This window comes from Triticum aestivum, chromosome 5B (assembly GCF_018294505.1).
Source record: "Triticum aestivum cultivar Chinese Spring chromosome 5B, IWGSC CS RefSeq v2.1, whole genome shotgun sequence".
NCBI classification, from domain to species: Eukaryota; Viridiplantae; Streptophyta; class Magnoliopsida; order Poales; family Poaceae; genus Triticum; species Triticum aestivum.
In genome coordinates, this window is record NC_057807.1 from 150583286 (window position 1) to 150604505 (window position 21220).

The following is a 21220-nucleotide window of genomic DNA, read 5'->3' on the forward strand; positions in this document are numbered from 1 at the left end:
CCGTCGTGCTGACGGAACTCATCCCCGATGCTTCGCTGGATTGGAGCCCGGGGGACGTCATCGAGCTGGACGTGTGCTGAACACGGAGGTGCCGTACGTTCGGTGCTTGGATCGGTTGAGTCGTGAAGACGTACGACTACATCAACCGTGTTGTTATAACGCTTCCGCTTGATGGTCTACGAGGGTACGTAGACAACACTCTCCCCTCTCATTGCTATGCCATCACCATGATCTTGCGTGTGCGTAGGAAAATTTTCGAAAATACTACGTTACCCAACAGTGGCATCCGAGCCTAGGTTTTATGCGTTGATGTTATATGCACGAGTAGAACACAAGTGAGTTGTGGGAGATACAAGTCATACTGCTTACCAACATGTCATACTTTGGTTCGGCGGTATTGTTGGATGAAACGGCCCGGACCGACATTACGTGTACGCTTACGCGAGACTGGTTTTACCGCCGTGCTTTGCACACAGGTGACTAGCGGGTGTCAGTTTCTCCAACTTTAGTTGAACCGAGTGTGGCTACGCCCGGTCCTTGCGAAGGTTAAAACAGCACCAACTTGACAAACTATCGTTGTGGTTTTGATGTGTAGGTAAGAACGGTTCTTGCTCAACCCGTAGCAGCCACGTAAAACTTGCAACAACAAAGTAGAGGACGTCTAACTTGTTTTTGCAGGGCATGTTGTGATGTGATATGGCCAAGATGTGATGCTATATTTTATTGTATGAGATGATCATGTTTTGTAACCGAAGTTATCGGCAACTGGCAATAGCCTTATGGCTGTCTCTTTATTGCATAAGATGCAAGCGCCAAATAATTGCATTACTTTATTGCTATGCGATAGCAATAGTTGCAAGAGCAATAGTTGGTGAGACAACCATATGACGACACGTTGATATAGATCAAGATGATGGAGATCACAGTACTTTGGAGATGGAGATCAAAGGCGCAAGATGATCATGGCCATATCATGTCACATATTTTGATTGCATATGATGTTTATCTTTTATACATCTTATCTTGCTTTGATTGACGGTAGCATTTTAAGATGATCTCTCACTAATTATCAAGAAGTGTTCTCCCTGAGTATGCACCGTTGCCAAAGTTCGTCGTGCCCAGACACCACGTGATGATCGGGTGTGATAAGCTCTACATCCATCTACAACAGGTGCAATCCAGTTTTGCACACGCGGAATACTCAGGTTAAACTTGACGAGCCTAGCAAATGCAGATATGGCCTCGGAACACGGAGACCGAAAGGTCGAGCATGAATCATATAGTAGATATGATCAACATAGTGATGTTCACCATTGAAAACTACTCCATCTCACGTGATGATCGGTTATGGTTTAGTTGATTTGGATCACGTGATCACTTAGATGACTAGAGAGATGTCTGTCTAAGTGGGAGTTCTTAAGTAATATGATTAATTGAACTTAAATTTATCATGAACTTAGTCCTGGTAGTATTTTGCAAATTATGTTGATCAATAGCTCGCGTTGTTGCTTTCATATGTTTATTTTGATATGTTCCTAGAGAAAACTGTGTTGAAAAATGTTAGTAGCAATGATGCGGATTGGATCCGTGATCTGAGGTTTATCCTCATTGCTGCGCAGAAGAATTATGTCCTTGATGCACCGCTAGGTGACAAACCTATTGCAGGAGCAGATGCAGACGTTATGAACATTTGGCTAGCTCAATATGATGACTACTTGATAGTTTAGTGCACCATGCTTAACGGCTTAGAATCGGGACTTCAAAGACGTTTTGAACGTCATGGACCATATGAGATGTTCCAGGAATTGAAGTTAATATTTCAAGCAAATACCCGAGTTGAGAGATATGAAGTCTCCAACAAGTTCTATAGCTAAAAGATAGAGGAGAATCGCTCAACTAGTGAGCAAGTGCTCAGATTGTCTGGGTACTACAATCGCTTGAATCAAGTGGGAGTTAATCTTCCAGATAAGATAGTGATTGATAGAGTTCTCTAGTCACCATCACCAAGTTAGTAGAACTTCGTGATGAACTATAGTATGCAAAGGATGACGAAAATGATTCCCGAGCTCTTCATGATGTTGAAATCAACGAAGGTAGAAATCAAGAAAGAGCATCAAGTGTTGATGATTGACAAGACCACTAGTTTCAAGAAAAGGGCAAAGGGAGAGAAAGGGAAACTTCAAGTAGAATGGCAAACAAGTTGTCACTCCCGTGAAGAAGACCAAAGCTGGACCAAAGCCTGAAACTGAGTGCTTACACTACAAAGGAAATGATCACTGGAAGCGGAAATGCCCTAAATATTTGGTGGATAAGAAGGATGGCAAAGTGAACAAGGGTATATTTGATATACAGGTGTTTGATGTGTGCCTTACTAGTGTTTATAGTAGCCCTTGAGTATTTGATACTTGTTCGGTTGCTAAGATTAGCAACTCGAAACAGGAGTTACATAATAAACAGAGACTAGTTGAGGGGAAGTGACGATGAGTGTTGGAAATAGTTCCAAGATTGATATGATCATCATCACACACTCCCTATATTTTTGAGATTGGTGTTAAACCTAAATAAATGTTATTTAGCGTTTGCGTTGAGCATGAATATGATTTGATCATGTTTATTGCGATACGGTTATTCATTTGAAGTTAAAGAATAATTGTTATTCTGTTTACATGAATAAGACCTTCGATGGTTATACACCCAATGAAAATAGTTTGTTGGATCTCGATCGTAGTGATACACATATTCATAATATTGATGCCAAAAGATGCAAAGTTAATAATGATAGTGCAATTTATTTGTGGCATGTCGTTTGGGTCATATCGGTGTAAAGCGCATGAAGAAACTCCATAAAGATGGATTTTTGGAATCACTTGGTTATGAATCATTTGATGCTTGCGAGCCGTGCCTTTTGGGCAAGATGACTAAAACTCCGTTCTCCGAAACTAAACTATGGAGCGAGCAACTGATTTGTTGGAAATCATACATACTGATGTTTGTGGTCCAATGAATATTGAGTCTCGCGGCGGGTATCGTTATTTTCTCACTTTCACAGATGATTTGAGCAGATATGGGTATATCTACTTAATGAAACACAAGTCTGAAACATTTGAAAAGTTCAAAGAATTTTAGAGTGAAGTGGAAAATCATCGTAACAAGAAAATAAAATTTCTACGATCTAACCATGGAGGAGAATATTTGAGTTACGAGTTTGGTCTTCAATTAAAACAATGTGGAATAGTTTCACAGCTCACGCCACCTGGAACACCACAATGTAATGGTGTGTCCGAACATCGTAATCGTGCTTTACTACATATGGTGCGATCTATGATGTCTCTTATCGGTTTAACACTATCGTTTTGGGGTTATGCATTAGAGGCAGCTGCATTCACGTTTAATAGGGCACCATCTAAATCCGTTGAGACGACGCCGTATGAACTATGGTTTAGCAGTAAACCAAAGTTGTCGTTTCTTAAATTTTGGGGCTGCGATGCTTATGTGAAAAAGTTTCAACCTGATAAGCTCGAACCCAAATCGGAGAAGTGCGTCTTCATAGAATACCCAAAGGTAACTATTGGGTACACCTTCTATCACAGATCCGAAGGCAAGTTATTCGTTGCTAAAAATGGATCCTTTCTAGAGAAGGAGTTTCTCTCGAAAGAAGTGAGTGGCAGGAAAGTAGAACTTGATGAGGTAACTATAGCTTCTCCCGAATTGGAAAATAGTTCATCACTGAAATCAGTTCCAGTGATCCCTACACCAATTAGTGAGGAAGCTAATGATGATGATCATGAAACTTCAGATCAAGTTACTACAGAACCTCATAGGTCTTCCAAAGTACGGTCCGCACCAGAGTGGTATGGTAATCCTGTTCTGAAAGTCATGTCCCTAGACCATGATAAACCTACGAACTATGAGGAAGCGATGATGAGCCCAGATTCCGCGAAATGGCTGGAGGCCATGAAATCTGAGATAGGATCCATGTATGAGAACAAAGTGTGGACTTTGGTGGACTTGCCCGATAATCGGCAAGCCATAGAAAATAAATGGATCTTCAAGAGGAAGACGGAGGTTGATAGTAGGGTTACTATCTACAAAGCTCGACTTGTCGCAAAAAGGTTTTTCGACAAGTTCAAGGTGTTGAATACAATGAGATTTTCTCAACTGTAGCGATGCTTAAAGTCTGTCCGAATCATGTTAGCAATTGCCACATTTTATGAAATCTGGCAAATGGATGTCAAAACTGCATTCCTTAATGGGATTTTTAAAAGAAGAGTTGTATATGATGCAACCAGAAGGTTTTGTCAATCCTAAAGGTGCTAACAAAATATGCAAGCTCCAACAATCCATCTATGGACTGGTGCAAGCATCTCGGAGTTGGAATATACGCTTTGATAAGTTGATCAAATCATATAGTTTTATACAGACTTGCGGTGAAGCCTATATTTACAAGAAAGTGAGTGGGAGCACTACAACATTTCTGATAAGTATATGTGAATGACATATTGTTGATCGGAAATAATGTAGAATTATTCTGCAAAGCATAAAGGAGTGTTTGAAAAGAGTTTTTTCAAAGAAAGACCTCGGCAAAGCTACTTACATATTGAGCATCAAGATCTATTGAGATAGATCAAGACGCTTGATAAGATTTTCAATGAGTACATACCTTGACAAGATTTTGAAGTAGTTCAAAATGGAACAGTCAAAGAAAGAGTTCTTGCCTGTGTTTCAAAGGTATGAAATTGGGTAAGACTCAAATCCCGACCACGGCAGAAAATAGAAAAGAGAATGAAAGTCATTCCCCATGCCTCAGTCATAGGTTCTATAAAGTATGCTATGCAATGTACCAGACCTATTGTATACCTTGCTCTGAATTTGGCAAGGGAGTACAATAGTGATCTAGGAGTAGATCACTGGACAATGGTCAAGAATATCCTTAGTGAGGACTAAGGAAATATTTCTCGATTATGGAGGTGATAAAAGAGCCCGTCGTAAAAAGTTACATCGGTGCAAGCTTTTACACCGATCCAGATGACTCTAAGTCTCAATCTGGATACATATTGAAAGTGGGAGCAATTGGCTAGAGTAGCTCCGTGCAGAACATTGTAGACATAGAATATTTGCAAAATACATACAGCTCTAAATATGACAGACCCGTTGACTAAGCCTCTCTCACGAGCAAAACATGATCACACCTTAGTACTCTTTTGGATGTTAATCACATAGCGATGTGAACTAGATTATTGACTCTAGTAAACCCTTTGGGTATTGATCACATGACGATGTGAACTATGGGTATTAATCACATACAGATGTGAATATTGGTGTTAAATCACATGGCGATGTGAACTAGATTATTGACTCTAGTGCAAGTGGGAGACTGAAGGAAATATGCCCTAGAGGCAATAATAAAGTTATTATTTATTTCCTTATTTCATGATAAATGTTTATTATTCATGCTAGAATTGTATTAACCGGAAACATAATACATGTGTGAATACATAGACAAACTAAGTGTCGCTAGTATGCCTCTACTTGACTAGCTCATTAATCAAAGATGGTTATGTTTCCAAGCCATGGACAAAGAGTTGTCATTTGATTAACGAGATCACATCATTAGGAGAATGATGTGATTGACTTGACCCATTCCGTTAGCTCAGCACTTGATCGTTTAGTATGTTGCTATTGCTTTCTTCATGACTTATACAAAGTTCCTGCAACTATGAGATTGTGCAACTCCCGTTTACCGGAGGAACACTTTGTGTGCTACCAAACGTCACAAGTAACTGGGTGATTATAAAGGAGCTCTACAGGTGTCTCCGAAGGTACATGTTGAGTTGGCGTATTTCGAGATTAGGATTTGTCACTCCGATTGTCGGAGAGGTATCTCTGGGCCCTCTCGGTAATACACATCACTTAAGCCTTCAAGCATTGTAACTAATGAGTTAGTTACGGGATGATGTATTACGGAACGAGTAAAGAGACTTGCCGGTAACGAGATTGAACTAGGTATTGGATACCGACGACCGAATCTCGGGCAAGTAACATACCGATGACAAAGAGAACAACGTATGTTGTTATGCGGTTTGACCGATAAAGATCTTCGTAGAATATGTAGGAACCAATATGAACATCTAGGTTCCACTATTGGTTATTGACCGGAAACAGTTCTCGGTCATGTCTACATAGTTCTCGAACCCGTAGGGTCCGCACGCTTAACGTTTCGATGACAGTTTTATTATGAGTTTATGAGTTTTGATGTACCGAAGGAGTTCGGAGTCCCGGATGAGATCGGGGACATGATGAGGAGTCTCGAAATGGTCGAGACGTAAAGATCGATATATTAGACGACTATATTCGGACTTCAAAAAGGTTCTGAGTGATTCGGGTATTTTTCGGAGTACCAGAGAGTTACGGGAATTCGCCGGGAACTAATGGGCCTTGTTGGGCCCTAGTGGAGAGAGAGAGGGGCCGGCCAGGGCAAGAGGCGCGCCCCCTCCCCTTGAGTCCGAATAGGACAAGGAAGGGGGGCGGCGCCCCCCTTGACTTTCCCCTCTCCCACTCCTTCCTTCCCCCTCCTTCTTGGAATAGGAAAGGGAGGGGCAAACCTACTTGGAGTAGGTTTCCCCCTCCTAGGGCGCGCCTCCCCCTTGGCCGGCCCCCTCCTCCTCTCCCCCTTTATATACGGGGGAGGGGGGCACCCCATAGACACATAAGTTGATCTACGGATCGTTCCTTAGCAGTGTGCGGTGCCCCCCTCCATCATAATCCACCTCGGTCATATCGTCGCGGAGTTTAGGCGAAGCCCTGCGCCGGTAGAACATCATCATCGTCACCACGCCGTCGTCCTGACGGAACTCATCCCCGACGCTTCGCTGGATTGGAGCCCAGGGGACGTCATCGAGCTGGACGTGTTGAAAGGATCGATATGGTTGACTAGAGGGGGGTGAATAGGCAACTAACAATTTTTAACCTTTTCTTTACCAAATTAAACTTTGCAACAAAATAGGTTGTCTAGATGTGCAACTAGGTGAGCAACCTATATGATGCAATAACAACTTGTACACAAGCAAGCAAGAGATGTAACAACAAGTAAGCTTGCAAAAGTAAAGGCACGAAATAACCAAGAGTGGAGCCCGTGGAGACGAGGATGTGTTACTGGAGTTCCTTCCTTTTAAGGGGAAGTACGTCTCCGTTAGAGCGGTGTGGAGGCACAATGCTCCCCAAGAAGCCACTAGGGCCACCATATTCTCCTCACGCCCTCACACAATGCGAGATGCCGTGATTCCACTATTGGTGCCCTTGAAGGCGGCGACCGAACCTTTACAAGCAAGGTTGGGGCAATCTCCACAACAATCGGAGGCTCCCAACAACAACAACAACAACACGAAGCTTCACCACAATGGAGTATGGCTTCGAGGTGACCTCAACCGTCTAGGGTGCTCAACACCCAAGAGTAACAAGATCCGCAAGGGATAAGTGGGGGGAATCAAATTTCTCTTGGTGGAAGTGTAGATCTGGGCCTTCTCAACCAATCCCGAGCAAATCAACAAGTTTGATTGGCTAGGGAGAGAGATCGGGCGAAAATGGAGCTTTGAGCAACAATGGAGCTTTGGGGGAAAGAGGTAGGTCAACTTGGAGGAAGAAGACACCTTTATATAGTGTGGGAACACATCCAACCGTTACCTCACTGTGCAGCCCCGCACAGAGCGGTACTACCGCTCCCTGCCCAGCGGTACTACCGTGCTGGAGAGGAAGCCAGGCCACTGGCCCCAGAGCGGTACTACCACGGGAGTAGGAGCGGTACTACCGCTCGTAGCGGTACTACCGCTCATAGCGGTACTACCGCTTCTACTACCGCTTTTAGTGCCGCAAAACCCGACACGAGAAAACACTGTCTCGAATCGAGGCGGCAGTAGCGCGGTACTGCTGCGGTACTACGGCCGAAGCCCGCGAGCGGTACTACCGCTCTACGGAGCGGTACTACCGCTCCATGGGGCGGTACTACCGCTGGAGGGCTTCGGCGGTACTACCGCTGGAGATCGCGGTACTACCGCTGGCATAGGGCGAAGCAGGTATGGAAGAGAAGTTGCGGCTCCAGAGTTGCGAAAGGAAGACGACGGGTGTGATAAGGATGTGTACGTGTTGATTCCATCCTAGTCTTACCAAAGCGGATCCCCTCTTAATAGTACGGTGACTCCTACGAAACTAGTCCACCAACAACGAAACGAAGGAGCTACACCGTCTTGACTAAAACACCGAGGGGAGAAAATCGTCTCGTGCCAATGGATGATTCTTTGACAGAACTTAACGCACACGATTAGTCCGCAAAAGCATTGTCATCAATCACCAAAACCACTAGGGGATAAATATGCCCTTACAATCTCCCCCTTTTTGGTGGATTGATGACAATACGGGATTTGCATAAACAAGATATAGAGTAAGCATACAAACCCCACGGTCCTAACATGTAGATGGGCTCCCCCTAGATGTGTGCTATTTATATAAGTGCTTTGGACTGCACAGCACACATACTAGGATCAAAGCTCCCCCTACATTGTAGAGACCAACAATCTAAGCATGGTGTATGAGAGCAGCATAGATGATATAACAAGAAAGGCACGCAACTCATAAGCTAGAGTGACATAGATAATGATACTGGAAAAGTAAGGTAGCATATGTCTCACACCATATGACTCGAACTTAAGTCTCACTCGAACTTAGGTCTCACAGACAAACCAACCAAAGCAAATGCGAGGAAAACACGAACAAGACACAAATAAGAGACGGAAGACGAAAGACACAACTTGCAAATCCCTAAACTCTCTCCCCCTTTGGCATCGAGACACCAAAAAGGAGAGGGAGTGTTGCTACGGCTCCAAGTGAGAGCAAATGAGGGACACACGCATCAGAGCCCAGCGGAATCATCGGCACCACCATCGTCAGTCTGGAAGTGCTCGGCCTCAGAATCGGTCCACGGGCAGTGCTGCTGAATCCACTCCTCCTCCTTAGTAAGCTGGTCCTCAGATCCACTCTTGACTGTAGCACCCAACTGTCGCATGAGCTCCTTGTGATGACCTCAAGCCTTCTTCTCAGCCACATGAGTCATGTACTGACCATGAGCCTCCATGCAGAACAGCTTCTTCATCTTAGACTTGAGCTTCTTAGCCCAAGAGGGCTCTGCCTCAAAAGGCATGTAGTCATCATCCTCATCATCATCAGCTGCAGGCTCCTCCTTTGTCTCCATGGTAGCAGCAGACGAAGGAACTCCAGTCTTAGGAGCCTGAGTGCCCCAGTTATCCTTCTTCCTCAGACGCTTGACATCGTGAGAGATCAACTCTCTAGACTCCAGTGGCACCTTAGGATATACATGATCCCAGGCCTTCTCAATGAGCAGCATGATGAACGGACCATAGATCGGGCACTTGCGCTCGGAGATAGCAGACAGCAGCTCAGACCACATAACATGAGAGATATCCAAAGACTCGCCGGTGGGATTTTCCTTCTCACGCTGGCAGAAAAGAAGCATGTCCACGAGATAAGAGTGAACCTGGTCCAGATTCCCAATGCGAGGGAAAAGGGTCTCTCTGAAGATGCGGTGAAGGATATCCAGATAGGCAGGCAGCTCATAGGTTTCCTTCTGTGTCTCTTGGTTGATCTTCAGAGTGCAGTATGGCCAGAGAGCTTGCTTGTGAGTGCAATGGGCGCGGGCGTGCGGGCGAAAGCCAACAGGAGACTCAAGACCGAGGTCTTGCACCCCAATCAACTGCATGAACGCTCTCCACTTGACAGAAAGCAACTTGCCATTGGACATCCAGGTGAGTGTCCTATCCTCATCAGTCCCAAGGTGAACCGTGGCATAGAATTGGGCCACCATATCAGCATCAAAGTCCTTGTTGAATTTCATGATCCCAAGAATGTTCAGTTGAGTGCACATCTGAAGAGCTTCACCAAAGTAGTCAAGATCTTGCTCCATATGGTCGGTGTCGATGGAGTGCACTTTGACAAAGAAATTCTTCTTCGCTTTGAGAACATCGAAGAAGATGGCAAACTGGAACCTATTCCAGAACGGACGGTTGACCAAAGTGGGATCTTGGTCAGCTTCATACGGGTTGCGGCGGCGCCTCGCCCAGAACTCCTTTGGCGGCATTTCTGGCACTGTTTTGCTGGGCTTTGGCTTGACCCCTGACTTCTTCTGGAGTTGAGGTGGAGGTGGAGGTGGAGGACTTGAGGATCCTCCGGCAGGCTCGGTGGTACGGTAGCGCTTGGACGTGGCACGTCTGGGATTGACATGACGAGCCTGATGCTCAGGGACCTCATCACCTGGAACCACACACAAGAACATGCAAACAACTAGAAAGCACAAGCATAAGCCACAAAACACGAGCAAAAAGATCACTGAAAGGTAGAAGTAGAGTGGAATTTGGTAGAGAGCGGTAGTACCGCGACCTACTAGCGGTAGTACCGCCATGAGCAGTAGTACCGCTCTACAGGGAGCGGTAGTACCGCTCGAGGCGGGGAAACAGCAGTTTCCTACTACCGTGGTCAGATCCGGCACTACCGTCCTACCAAATTCAAAAATACTCCAACCAAACATCAATCCATACTGCCTAGAAGCATTCTCCATCCAACTCAAGCCTAGATTTGGCCAAAAATCTAGAGATGCAACTGCTACTGCCCCTAAGATGCTAGATTGGAAACCTAGACAAAAAGAACAAGAGAACGGGGGCAATACCGGCATCCATGGCAAGAGGACAAGGTGGGGATCGTCTCCACCGAAGGGAATGGAGAGGGATGGCCCGGAGAGGGAGATCCGCCGGAGCCCTCCCGCGGCGCCGGTTGCTGGAGAGAGAGAGGAACAGGCGTGTGGGCGTGCGAATGGGTATGGGGGAGAAGAAACTCCCCCTGCCCCCGATATAACCCTCGCCCGCGCCTCTCAGCGGTAGTACCGCGCTGGGGAGCGGTAGTACCGCTTGGAGCGGTAGTACCGCTCGCCAGCGGCGGTAGTACCGCCAGCAACCAGAAAAACATGCTTCTAGACAAAAACTCCTTCAAAGCACCCAAAAAGCAAAGCAACCAAGGCGAAGACAAGGAAAGTACCAACAAGACAACACACACACGAACACCGAACCGGAACCCACTCCTTCAAAGCAACCAAACAAAAGAAGAGCGAGCTCTGGCCTCTCTCAAGAGAGGGCGGTGGCCGGAGCCACCTATGTTTGAGTCAATTGGTATGGCACCGCGAAGAATTATCCTTGGGCCCATGACCAAAACTCGTCTTTGAAGCACAAGTACCATCAAAAATGGCTAATGTGAAAGAGTTGATCGTTTTATGCATAATGGGGGGAGGGAGAGTTCATTGAGAGAACAACACTCCCCCTATGTCCATGCCTACACCTAAACTAGACAACAAGATGAGTGTGGTGGGGGGTGCACGGGCGAAATCTTGCTTCATCCAAGGGCTTCATAAAAATATCTGCAAGGTTATCATGAGTGTTGACATACTTGAGCTCGATCTCCCCTCGCCTAATGTGATCCCGGATGAAGTGATACTGAATCTCAATGTGCTTCGTCTTGAAGTGTTGCACCGGGTTGAGAGAAATCTTGATGGCACTTTCATTATCACACCAAAGAGGCACTTTGTCACAAATGACACCGTACTCCTTTAAAGTTTGCCTCATCCATAGGAGTTGAGCACAACAACTACCGGCCGCCACATACTCCGCTTCGGTGGACGAGAGAGACACACAACTTTGCTTCTTGGAAGACCAACTTACCAAAGAGCAACCAAGAAATTGGCACCCTCCGGAAGTGGACTTCCTATCCACTTTGTCTCCCGCCCAATCGGAATCCATGAAACCTTCAAGCTTGAAGTTTGCTCCTCTTGGGTACCATAAGCCAAAGTTTGGGGTATGAGCCAAATATCGAAAGATTCGCTTGACCGCCACAAAGTGACTTTCCTTTGGTGCGGCTTGAAAACGTGCACACATCCCCACACTCAACATGATATCCGGTCTAGATGCACAAAGGTAAAGCAAGGAGCCAATCATGGAGCGATATACCTTTTGATCCACCGCTTTACCATTGGGATCGATGTCAAGTTGGCACTTGGTAGGCATTGGTGTAGAAGCCGGCTTGACATCACTTAGCTTGAATCTTTTAAGCATGTCTTGAGTGTATTTGGCTTGGTTGATGAAGGTTCCTTCTCTTCTTTGTTTGATGTCAAAACCAAGGAAGAACTTCAACTCTCCCATCGAAGACATCTTAAACTTGGAGGTCATGAGAGCGGCAAATTCCTCATTGAAAGCTTTGTTAGGAGAACCAAAGATAATATCATCAACATATAGTTGGCATACAAACAACTCCCTGTTGACCTTCTTAGTAAAAAGAGTGGGATCGATTTGTCCTACTTCAAATCCACGATCTTGTAGCAACTCGGTAAGGTGGTCATACCATGCACGTGGGGCTTGTTTAAGGCCATAGAGTGCCTTATCGAGTTGATACACATGATCCGGGAAGTAGGGGTCCTCGAACCCGGGGGGTTGCTTGACATATACCAACTCATTAATAGGACCATTAAGAAAAGCACTTTTTACATCCATTTGTTGCAACTTAAAGTTGTGATGAGAAGCATAGGCAATCAACAAACGTATGGATTCAAGACGAGCAACGGGAGCAAAGGTTTCACCGTAGTCGATACCCTCGACTTGGGAGTAGCCTTGTGCTACCAATCTTGCCTTGTTGCGAACGATGTTCCCATGAGCATCTTGCTTGTTCTTAAAGATCCACTTGGTTCCAATGACATTGTGGTTCCCCGATGGCCTTGGCACCAATCTCCATACTTTGTTGTACTCGAAGTTGTTGAGTTCTTCATGCATGGCATTGAGCCAATCCGAGTCTTCGAGCGCCTCATAGACCTTTTGGGGTTCAACACAAGAGACAAACGCGTGATGTTCACAATAGTTTGCTAATTGTCTACGAGTGCTTACCCCCTTTCTTAGGCTTCCAACTACATTCTCCATGAGATGGCCTTGAGTGGTGAGCTTAGAAGCAATCTTCGCGGCACGACGCTCTAATTCCTCCTCGGATGTGGAGGGAGGAGGGTTGACTTGATCATCTTGAGCGCCGTCTTGAGCTTGTTCTTGATCTTGAGCTTGTTCTTGAGCTTGAGTTTGCTCTTGATCTTGAACTTGTTCGAGGGGGAGAACTTGACCTTGGGCATCTTTTAGAGGTTCACCACCATCTTGAGGTTGATCTTGCCCTTGGTCTTGTTCACAAGGTTGAGGGCCTTCACTTTGTTCTTCGGAAGCGTGTGGGTCTTGATGAGGTGATGGCTCTACTTGAGTAGAGCATTGTCCTTCTCCTTCGGCCACAAGGGGTTCCTCAATGGGTAGGATTTGACCAATACCCATTCTTCTTATGGCTTGGGGAGGAATTTCATCACCTACATCACAAGTACCACTTTGCTCCACTTGGGAGCCGTTATTTTCGTCAAACTCCACGTTACACGTCTCCTCAATGAGTCCGGTGGACTTGTTGAGGACACGCTAAGCATGAGAGTTTGTAGCATAACCAACAAATATGCCCTCATGAGCTCTAGCCTCAAATTCAGACAAACGAACACCTTTCTTGAGAATGAAACACTTACAACCAAACACCCGGAAGTACTTGAGGTTCGGCTTGTTGCCGGTGAGAATCTCATAAGGAGTCTTGTTCAAGCCTTTGCGAAGATAGAGCCGATTGGATGCATGACATGCGGTGTTGATGGCTTTGGCCCAAAAGTTGTACGGAGACTTGAACTCCGCCATCATGGTCCTTGCCGCATCCATCAACGTCCGGTTCTTCCTCTCCGCAACACCATTTTGTTGAGGGGTATAAGGTACCGCATATCGATGCTTGATCCCCTCATCACTAAGAAACTCATCTAAGGTGTAGTTCTTGAACTCGGTGCCGTTGTCACTTCTTATTGTCAAGATCTTTGCATCATGTTGACGTTGAGCTTCATTTGCAAAGTCGATGACGGTTTGTTGAGTCTCACTCTTCCTCTTGAAGAAGTATACCCAAGAGTACCTTGAATAATCATCCACAATCACCAAGCAATACTTTCTCCCTCCAAGACTATCAAAAGATGGAGGCCCGAAGAGATCCATGTGAAGGAGCTACAAGGGTCTCTTCGAGTAGATGATGGTTGAAGGAGGGTGAGCCTTTTCATGAAGCTTTCCTTCGATACAAGCACTGCAAGCACGATCTTTGGCAAAACTAACATTTGTTAGTCCATGAACATGGTCCCCCTTGAGAATACTTTGCAAAGATCTCATATTGACATGGGCTAAACGGCGATGCCAAAGCCATCCCACGTCAACTTTAGCCATTAGGTATGTCGCGGTCTTAGTGGGTCGCTCCGAGAAGTTAATCACATAGAGACCATTCTCGACATGCCCAACAAAGGCTACTTTAAGAGTCTTGCTCCACAAGAGGGCCACGGTATCAATATCAAAGAATGTAGCAAAGCCCATGAGTGCAAGTTGACGAACGGAAAGTAAATTGAATGCAAGGGACTCAACAAGCATGACTTTCTCAATCGTTAGATCATGAGAAATGACAACCTTGCCGAGACCCAATACCTTAGAATGTGATGCATCACCCCACTCGACATTGGTGGGCATAGATGGAATCTCTTGCACGTCCACCACCAAGTCCTTGCTCCCGGTCATATGATTTGTTGCTCCACTGTCGAGCAACCATGATCCCCCACCGGAAGCAAACACCTACACGAGATCAATGCTTGGTTTTAGGTACCCATTTAGTAATGGGTCCTTTGATGTTAGTAACAAGGGTATTGGGAACCCAAGTAGACCATTCAATGTACTCATAGGAAGAACCAACAAATCTAGCATAAACATGTCCATCACTAGCACGGCATAACACATATGACAGGTTAAAGTCGTCGGCTTTGTTTGAGGAAATGCTTTTGCCCTTTTGGACATCAACTCCCTTCACTTTCTCCTTCTTCTTCTTAGGAGCACCCTCTCCCTCTTTCACGAACGTTTGTTTGAGAGGAGGAGGACGATTGGTCTTGTTGTTCTTCTTCTTCTTGCTCTTGGACTTGGGTGCAAACCCAATTCCTTCTTTGGCCACAACTTCCTTTTGATTGCTCAAAAGGTCGTTGAGGTTTTTCTCACCTTGAATGCAAGACACAAGGCCTTTCTCAAGTTGATCCTTCAACTTGGCATTTTCCTCCACAAGATGCACATGCTCACAACATGGGTTAGTAGCACATGCATTATCAATTAATACCATATGAGGAAAGGTGGCCTTTTCCTTGATTAGCTTAACTTGGAGTTGAGAATGAGACTCTTTGAGGCTAGCATGAGTACCCTTCAAGACCTTGTGGGCCTTGTCAAGTATCTCAAACTCCTCTTTGTGTCTAGCATGATCAACCCCAAGTTTAGCCTTCTCGGAGGTTAGCACATGAGACATGACAAGAGCATGATCAAGATCTTTCTTTAACTTAGCATGGTCATCATTGTGTGACTCCTCAAGAGTCAAACGATGCACATGCTCTTCCTCAAGAGCATTAGAGAGATCCGATATCTCATCGGCATAGTCACGACTATGACCTTCCATCTTGGAGATGGTTTCTTCGTGAGCCTCGATCATGTCATTGGCCTCACCAAGTTGTTCCAAGAGAGCAACAAAGTGCTTCTTGGACTTTCCCTTGAGCTTACTCATAAAAGACTCAAATTCATTCACTTCCTCATTAGACTCAACATGTCCATCAATGCAATCCTCCAAGGAGGGATTAGTAATGATGGTGGTTGTGATGTTGGGGGTTACCTTGTTTGAAGCTTTAGCCATGAGGCATCTAGCGGTGATGTTTTCGTTGGGTGATTCGAAGAGAGACAACCGGGGAGTGGTAGCAATGGTAACGGACGCCATGGCCGTTGCTTCTTCATTTTCATCATCATTGTCATCCTCTTGGTATTCTTCTTGAACCACCAACCCACGAGTGGGAGTCTTCTTGGCGAAGTTGTTCTTGTTGGGGAATGACTTGGCTTTGTCTTTTCGAATGAACTTGCCACCATTGTCTTCCCGCTTCTCGTAAGGACAATCCGCAACGAAATGGCTCACATTGCCACAGTTGAAGCAAGTTCTAACTCGTTGCTTGCCCTTGACGCCACTTGAGTTGTTCTTGTTGAAGTTGGGTCTTGAGCTCTTCTTGCTCCAAAATTGTCTTGAAGCAAGGGCCATGTGCTCATGGTAGTCAAACTTGGTGTCTTCGGGGTTGCTTTTCTCATCTTCCACTTCTTCCTCTTCTTCCATAGTAACCTTGGCCTTCAAAGCAAGGTTAGGCTTCTTTGCTCTTTGAGAATGGAGCACCGCATTGTCGGCGGTCTTGTCCAAGATGCTCATTGCAACGAACTCATCCAACACTTCACTTGATGTCATGGAGTGGAAGTCCGGTCGTTGACGAATGACGGAGGACATGGCCTTGTTGTAGGGCATCATGGCCTTGAGGAACTTCCGCTTGATCCAATTGTCATCCGTGTCCTTGCTTCCATGATCTCGAAGTGCGACCACGAGTTTGGTCACTCTTCGAAAGAGCTCACGAGGTTCTTTATCTTCTTTCATTGCAAACTCATCGGCTTCATCTTGCACCACTTCATAGTTGGAGCGTTGAATGCTAGCACTTCCATGATAGAGACCCTCGACACATTTCCATGCTTCTTTAGCCATGACATGGGGTCGAAGGTGAGGGAGATCTTTGGGAAGGATTGCATCTTGGATGATGAAGAGAGCACTCTCATTGAATTGATTGTCCACGGTTTCTCGAGGGGTGAAGTTGCTTGGGTCATGAGGATAAAAACCTTCTTCAATGATCCTCCAAAGGTTAGTGTTCACATGTTTCAAATGACGCTTAAAGCGATAGACCCAAGAATCAAAATCTTCATGTTTCTCATATTTAGGAGGTGGACCGGCATGATTCAAATGAGTGGAGGGAATTGGCCCTCCATAAACCGGGGGTTCCACATGGGCAAAGATGCCGGTACCATTTCTACCACTAATAGAAGGACTCTTATCAATGTTAGCTTCCCCCTTGTCGGAGGGAGCATCCATCACCTTGTTGGTGGGATCACCCACTTTCATCGGCGAGGTAGATTGTTTAAGTCCTTCTAGGAATTCCCTAAACATGTCCTTGACCTCGGTCGTCATGGAGGTTTTCAATGTTTCCAAAGCAACATTGAATTCCTCATGTGAGATCGCGTTACCCCCATCTCCGGTAGATGAGATCGGATTCGCACCGGAGTGCTCTCCCACCTCATCTACTACATCAACCATACTCTTTGGACGGTAAAGTCCTTAAAAAGAGACAAGGCTCTGATACCAATTGAAAGGATCGATATGGTTGACTAGAGGGGGGGGTGAATAGGCAACTAACAATTTTTAACCTTTTCTTTACCAAATTAAACTTTGCAACAAAATAGGTTGTCTAGATGTGCAACTAGGTGAGCAACCTATATGATGCAATAACAACTAGTACACAAGCAAGCAAGAGATGTAACAACAAGTAAGCTTGCAAAAGTAAAGGCACGAAATAACCAAGAGTGGAGCCGGTGGAGACGAGGATGTGTTACCGGAGTTCCTTCCTTTTAAGGGGAAGTACGTCTCCGTTAGAGCGGTGTGGAGGCACAATGCTCCCCAAGAAGCCACTAGGGCCACCGTATTCTCCTCACGCCCTCACACAATGTGAGATGCCGTGATTCCACTATTGGTGCCCTTGAAGGCGGCGACCGAACCTTTACAAGCAAGGTTGGGGCAATCTCCACAGCAATCGGAGGCTCCCAACAACAACAACAACAACACGAAGCTTCGCCACAATGGATTATGGCTTCGAGGTGACCTCAACCGTCTAGGGTGCTCAACACCCAAGAGTAACAAGATCCGCAAGGGATAAGTGGGGGGAATCAAATTTCTCTTGGTGGAAGTGTAGATCTAGGCCTTCTCAACCAATCCCGAGCAAATCAACAAGTTTGATTGGCTAGGGAGAGAGATCGGGTGAAAATGGAGCCTTGAGCAACAATGGAGCTTTGGGGGAAAGAGGTAGGTCAACTTGGAGGAAGAAGACACCTTTATATAGTGTGGGAACACATCCAACCGTTACCTCACTGTGCAGCCCCGCACAGAGCGGTACTATCGCTGGGGCAGGGCGGTACTACCGCTGAGAGCGGTACTACCGCTCCCTGCCCAGCGGTACTACCGTGCTGGAGAGGAAGCCAGGCCACTGGCCCCAGAGCGGTACTACCGCGGGAGTAGGAGCGGTACTACCGCTCGTAGCGGTACTACCGCTTCTACTACCGCTTTTAGTGCCGCAAAACCCAACACGAGAAAACACCGTCTCGAATCGAGGCGGCAGTAGCGCGGTACTGCTGCGGTACTACGGCCGAAGCCCGCGAGCGGTACTACCACTCTACGGAGCGGTACTACCGCTGGGAGCGGTACTACCGCTGGAGGGCTTTGGCGGTACTATCGCTGGAGATCGCGGTACTACCGCTGGCACAGGGCGAAGCATGTATGGAAGAGAAGTTGCGGCTCCAGAGTTGCGAAAGGAAGACGACGGGTGTGATAAGGATGTGTACGTGTTGATTCCACCCTAGTCTTACCAAAGCGGATCCCCTCTTAATAGTACGGTGACTCCTACGAAACTAGTCCACCAACAACGAAACGAAGGAGCTACACCGTCTTGACTAAAACACCGAGGGGAGAAAATCGTCTCGTGCCAATGGATGATTCTCTGACAGAACTTAACGCACACGATTAGTCCACAAAAGCATTGTCATCAATCACCAAAACCACTAGGGGATAAATATGCCCTTACACGTGTGCTGAACACGGAGGTGCCGTACGTTCGGTGCTTGGATCGGTTGAGTCGTGAAGACGTACGACTACATCAACCGCGTTGTTATAACGCTTCCGCTTGACGGTCTACGAGGGTACGTAGACAACACTATCCCCTCTCGTTGCTATGCCATCACCATGATCTTGCGTGTGCGTAGGAAAATTTTCGAAAATACTACGTTACCCAACAGCCAAGGGGCGCCCCAAGTGGGGCTAAATCCCACTTGGGCTCCTGCCCTGGTTCGGCCCCCCTTTCCTTGTATAGGCGCCAGGGGAAGGAAGGGGTAGGTGGCGCCCCCCCCCTTTCCTTTCTCCCTTGAGGAGGGGGGAGGGGAAGAGGGACTTGCCCTCCCCCCTTTCCTTTCCCTAGGGTTGGCCGGCCTGGTTGAGGGGCACACCAGCCCCTTGTGGGCTGGTCTGTCCCTCCCTTGGCTCATTAAGCCCATATATTTGCCGGGGGTGGGGGTGGGGTGCCCGGAACCCCTTCCAGTGACCCTATATGTACCCGGTAACCTCCGGAACACTTCTGGTGTCCGAATACCATCATCCTATATATCAATCTTTACCTCTCGACCATTTCGAGACTCCTCGTCATGTCTGTGATCTCATCCGGGACTCCGAACAACATTCGGTCACCAAATCACATAACTCATATAATACTATATCGTCATCGAACGTCAAGCATGCGAACCCTACGGGTTCGAGAACTATGTAGACATGACCGAGACAACTCTCCGGTCAATAACCAATAGCGGAACCTTGATGCTCATATTGGCTCCTACATATTCTACGAAGATCTTTATCGGTTGAACCATTATGACAACATACACAATACCCTTTGTCCATCGGTATGTTACTTGCCCGAGATTTGATCGTCGGTATCTTCATACCTAGTTCAATCTCGTTATTGGCAAGTCTCTTTACTCATTCTGTAATATATCATCCTGCAACTAAATCATTAGTCACTTTGCTTGCAAGGCTTCTTATGATGTGCATTACCGAGAGGGCCCAGAGATACCTCTTTGATACTCGGAGTGACAAATCCTAATCTCGATCTATGCCAACCCAACAAACACCTTTGGAGATACCTGTAGAGCATCTTTATGATCACCCAGTTACGTTGTGACGTTTGATAGTACACAAGGTATTCTTCCGGTGTCCGGGAGTTGCATAATCTCATAGTCGAAGGAATATGTATTTGACATGAAGAAAGAAATGGCAATAAAACTGAACAATCATTATGCTAAGCTAACGGATGGGTCTTGTCCATCACATCATTCTCCTAATGATGTGATCCCATTATCAAATGATAACTTATGTCCATGGTTAGGAAACCTTAACCATCTTTGATCAACGAGCTAGTCAAGTAGAGGCTCACTAGGGACACAGTGTTTGTCTATGTATTCACACATGTATTTAGGTTTCTGATTAATACAATTCTAGCATTAATAATAAACCTTTATCATGATTTAGGAAATATAATAATAACCATTTTATTATTGCCTCTAGGGCATATTTTCATCAATTACATTATGTCATGTGTCATTGGTTTGTCATAATAAATACATTATAAAATACATATATCATTACATAGTGAAAGCATACATATTATTCAGTAGATAGCTCCCTTTCTCCCGGCTCTTGGTGTCCAAAAGATTCTCAAACTGAGATGCATATTACACCTTCACCAGTTGCGAACAAATGCAAACTCATCCAACTTCTTCTTTGTAAACCTACAATAAGATCCCAATCACGCTTGAATTATAGATACCAACTCCCAAAGAAACACCAAACATGTATTTAGGGGCAACTATTGGCTCTAGATTTACTACCCATGTGCCAATGACAGTATCCCAGGAGGACAAGACCTGAACTAACTATGCCCTCAAACAAGGTCTTGGCAACAATCCAATCCTTTTTAATTCATAGCTTGGTAATCCCAAGTAATGCTTACCTACTTAGAGAAAATTAATTACATTACTAAATTTCCCACCTATGTTGTGCTGAATAACAAGCCTCACTCAGTTAACTGAGTGTGAAACATTTTATTGTCAAACATATCCTTGTAATACATACCAAAAACATATTGTAGTTAGTAGCAAGCCAACTAATGCCTTTCCATGGGTTGCACACTCGGAAATGGAACACATAAGTGACAAGAGCAAGTCTCGGCATTGGCCTAGTCCAACTCGAACTATCCCTTGAGCTTCATGGCTTTGTGCCCCCCTACCATCGCCGCCGTAGACGACGCACTGGGAAACTAGAACATCAGTGACTAGAGCAGTTTGGTCGTTGGCGTGGCGCAATAGCTTATCGCACGCCATTGCAC